Source organism: Ipomoea nil, unplaced genomic scaffold (genome assembly GCF_001879475.1).
Source record: "Ipomoea nil cultivar Tokyo-kokei standard unplaced genomic scaffold, Asagao_1.1 scaffold1570, whole genome shotgun sequence".
NCBI lineage: Eukaryota > Viridiplantae > Streptophyta > Magnoliopsida > Solanales > Convolvulaceae > Ipomoea > Ipomoea nil.
The window spans coordinates 47227-52466 of NW_017617998.1; the positions used below are offsets into that span (position 1 = coordinate 47227).

The window sequence follows — 5240 nt, forward strand, 5'->3', positions numbered from 1 at the left end:
CCCCATAATTCTGTGGCCACATTTTGTCCACACGTTTGTATTTTAAGGGAAATTACATGTGAATGCAACCCTATATGTATATATATATATATATATATATATATATATATATATATATATATATATATATATATATATATATATATATATATATATATATAGGGAAGGGATCAGGTGCATTTGTGGTTTCCCGTGCGGATGTGCGGTGGATTAATGTGCATGAGGTTTATACTTAATGTGCGTGAGATTTGTACTCAATGTGCCTGAGATTTGTACTTAATGTGCGTCATGTTAATATGCGTGAGTTTTGTACTTAATGTGCCTGAGAATTGTGTTTAATATGCGTGACATTTGTGCTTAATGTGCGTGCGTATTTCAGAATTACGAGCTCAGAAGAAAGCAGAACATAAAGTCACGCACATTAACGCCCAAGCTTCTTGTTACTTCTTTCTTCAATTTGGCCATAGATTCTGAATTATCAGCTACCTTCAATGCAGTTGAATGTTTATATAAATGACGCATGCATAGTAAAATTTGCACAGCAGCTAAGTGTGGATTTCTGTTGTATTATATATTCCCATAATTCTTAACCACCATAGCTCGCCTCCGCATCATCATCATCATCAGGGAGGGGGCAAATGGCTACTGGGGATGGGGAAGAAGCTGACATCAATATTTTTTGCTGCATTTTACACATTCACGCACATTAAGTACAAATCTCAGGCATATTAAGCACACCACTCACGCACATTAATCCACCGCACATCCGCACGGGAAGCATTCAACCGCACGGAAACCTTTCACTATATATATATATATATATATATATATATATTAATGTTAGGATATTCTTGTGAATCAATTCAAGTATATTGACTAAATATTCCTCATTAAAAATATAGGATTAGCAATATATATACGTGGAATCTGTTAATGAGAATAATTTGTAATGTTATATTAACAAAGATTGCACATTCATCTACAAGATTAATTATATGTCTTGGTTATTTTTCAAAAAAAAAAAAAAAAAAAAAAAAAAAAAAGTGGAAGAAGAAGAAAAACAAAGATTGCACAACGGCGCGGTAGAGCCAATAAACTTTTATATATATATATATATATATATATATATATATATATATATATATATATATATATATATATATATATAGGGAAGGGATCAGGTGCATTTGTTGCTTCCCGTGTGGATGTGTGGTGGATTAATGTGCGCGAGGTTTATACTTAATGTGCGTGAGATTTGTACTCAATGTGCCTGAGATTTGTACTTAATGTGCGTCATGTTATATGCATGAGTTTTGTACTTAATGTGTCTGAGTATTGTGTTTAATATGCGTGAGATTTGTGGTTAATGTGCGTGCGTATTTCATAATTACGAGCTCAGAAGAAAGTAGAACAGAAACTCACGTACATTACCGTCCAAGCTTCTTGTTACTTCTTCATTCAATTTGGCAATGGATTCTGGATTATCAGTTACCTTCAGTACAGTTGAATGTTTATAGAAATGACGCACGCACAGTAAAATTTGCACAGCAACTAAGTGTGGATTTCTGTTGTATTATTCCCATAATTCTTAACCACCATAGCTCGCCTCCGCATCATCATCATCATCGGGGAGGGGGCAAATGGCTACTGGGGATGGGGAAGAAGCTGACATCAATATTTTTTGCTGCATTTTACACATTCACGCACATTAAGTACAAATCTCAGGCATATTAAGCACAACACTCACGCACATTAATCCACCGTACATCCGCACGGGAAGCATTCAACCGCACGGAAACCTTTCACTATATATATATATATATATATATATATATATATATATATATATATATATATATATATATATATATATATATATAGGGAAGGGATCAGGTGCATTTGTTGCATCCCGTGCGGATGTGCGGTGGATTAATGTGCGCGAGGTTTATACTTAATGTGCGTGAGATTTGTACTCAATGTGCCTGAGATTTGTACTTAATGTGCGTCATGTTAATATGCATGAGTTTTGTACTTAATGTGTCTGAGTATTGTGTTTAATGTGCGTGAGATTTGTGCTTAATGTGTGTGCGTATTTCATAATTACGAGCTCAGAAGAAAGTAGAACAGAAACTCACGTACATTAACACCCAAGCTTCTTGTTACTTCTTCATTCAATTTGGCCATGGATTCTGGATTATCAGCTACCTTCAGTACAGTTGAATGTTTATAGAAATGACGCACGCACAGTAAAATTTGCACAGCAACTAAGTGTGGATTTCTGTTGTATTATTCCCATAATTTTTAACCACCATAGCTCACCTCCGCATCATCATCATCAGGGAGGGGGCAAATGGCTACTGGGGATGGGGAAAAAGCTGACATCAATATTTTCTGCTGCATTTTACACATTCACGCACAGTAAGTACAAATCTCAGGTACATTAAGCATAACACTCACGCACATTAAGTACAAATCTCACGCACATTAATCAACCGCACAACCGCACGAGAACCTTTCAATATATATATATATATATATATATATATATATATATATATATATATATATATATATATATATATATATATATATGCGGGTTCAGGTGCGGCAGTGTCTTACGGTGCGGCAACACCAATAGTTCACCAAATATGCACCATCAACGTTAGGAAATACACCACACAAAACAGAGTAAACAGAGCCCTGCATCACCAAACACACACCATTAGGTGTGAGTAAAAACACCATACACTGTTCGGAAATACACCATTGGGGGTGGTGAGTTATATGGTGTGTTTTTTGAGTCTGTGGTGTATTTTGTGATGTTTTATTGCATTTCATTGGGGTGTGTTTTTATTACACTGTTGGTGTATTCTGGAATTTGACCGCACCGCCGCATATGAGCGCTCTTCTATATATATATATATATATATATATATATATATATATATATATATACTATGGTATGTTCGAGTTGTTTGCGTTTATCAAAGCATGTTCATTCCACATGAAGTTTTAAAAAGTATGGAATATTAAAGTGGCACAGAAATCCCTGTACCTTGTAAATACAAGAAGCCTGATACAAAATTGGATTTCATGTGTTACGCCCACATCACCCACATGCTACGCTTTGAAATTATTATTTTTTTTATTAATTCATAATTTCAAATTAATTATTATTTTGATTTACTGAAAATTCGCATCTACTTTCCAAATGTGAACTCTAAGTAAAATTTCCCCTAGTGAGTGTTGTGCTTAATGTGCCTGAGATTTGTATTTAATGTACGCGAATGTGTAAAATGCAGCAGAAAATATTGATGTTAGCTTCTTCCCCATCCCCAGTAGCCATTGCCCCCTCCCTGATGATGATGATGCGGAGGCGGGCTATGATAGTTAAGAATTATGGGAATAATACAATAGAAATTCGCACTTAGCTGCTGTGCAAATTTTACTGTGCGTGCGTCATCTATATAAACATTCAACTGCACTGAAGGTAGCTGATAATCCAGAATCCATGGCCAAATTGAAGGAAGAAGTAACAAGAAGCTTGGGCGTTAATGTGCGTGAGTTTCTGTTCTGCTTCCTTCTGAGCTCGTAATTATGAAATACTCATGCATATTAAGCACAAATCTCACGCACATTAAACACAATACTCAGGCACATTAAGTACAAAACTCACGCATATTAACATGACGCATATTAAGTACAAATCTCCGACACATTGATACAAATCTCATGCACATTAAGTGTAAACCTCACGCACATTAATCCACCGAACATCCGCACGGGAAGCCACATATGCACCTGATCCCTTCCATATATATATATATATATATATATATATATATATATATATATATATATATATATATATATACTAGCATTTTGTACGCGCGATGCGCGAAAACCTATGTCCAATATTAAAATATTGTTAAGTAACAAAATTTAAACAATTAGTTAAAATTAGAGTAAAAGATATTTTTGGTCCTAGACTTATAGTGGCACGGACAATTTTAGTCCTTCTTAAAAAAATCAGACAATTTGTGGACACTCTTATTGTGGCACGGACGATTTTAGTCCTTCTTTAAAAAATCAGACAATTTGTGGACACTCTTATGGTGACGAGGACAATTTTAGTCCTCCGTCAATATTCCCGTTAAATGCCCCGTTTGAGAGAGGGTAATTTCGTCAATCTTCTTCGAGTTCTTCACATACTTCTCAGCAATTGCTCTTTCAATTACAGAGTCATACTCTGAATCTGAACTCTCACTCTCCTCTTCTTCACTACTCTCATCACTCTCAGCAGTACCCTTCTTATCTCTGTTCCCTTTCCACTTCTCCAACCTAGACAAAACTACTACCTCGATTCCCTTCTCATCCTTGTCTTTACCACTGTCCTCTTTAACACCAAAAAAATTTCTACATTGATATGTTAGGTGCCCAACTCGCCCACACTTCTTGCATGCCCCACGAGCCTCGATCATCAGCATTAGAACCAGTGATCCTAGCAAGCGCAAGTAAACCCTGAAAGTTGGCATAGGGATTATCGGGCTCTGCAGCAGATTTTTGCGCAGCCTTCTACGAATCATCCTTGTTGGGTGCATATGGGTCATACCCAATTGCACTTTACCAGATACTATGGGTCTGCAGGGCAGCACTATTGTGCACCCGATTGTTCGCCGGCATGCGAACTCTTCCTACTGTCGCAGGCATTTTGATATTTTATCTAAAACCTTGATGGGATCAACAAAAACCAATCTTTCAGCGAGAAGCACATAAACAAGAGAATATCAAACCCTAGTTATTTGAAATCAAAATTGACGACAAAGTTCAAACCGATGGAAAAATTAGCAGGAACCGAATCAGAAAAGTGAAATACAGATTGAAATAAACCACGGAATAGAATAGATAAATTGCTAATGAAATTTGAATAAAAATGCAAAGAAGAAGGCATCAGAGAGAATTAAAATCCTAGGGTTCGATGTGATAATTGGATTTTCATAGCTAACGCGTAATTTATAGTTAAAAAATAAAAATTAGAATACGTTGGCTGACAAGTAAACTGAGAGAGTTGTGATCAGATGAACCGACTATGATGATCAAACGTCGAAACACGAGAGCGAAGGAGATGACGAAGAACTGATGAGGAAGAAGATTGAACTCGAAGCACAGATGTGTAGAGTGAACTCGAACAAGATTGACGAAATCAGAGAATTGAAAAGACAAAATTACACCCTCTCAAA

The 5240-nt window shown here is 36.0% G+C and overlaps 1 pseudogene; it reads right to left on the reverse strand.

Moving 5' to 3' along the window:
- Nucleotides 1–4130: 4130 nt before the first annotated feature.
- On the reverse strand, nucleotides 4131–4710 carry LOC109189931 (annotated as a pseudogene).
- Between the last annotated feature and the right edge of the window lie 530 nt (nucleotides 4711–5240).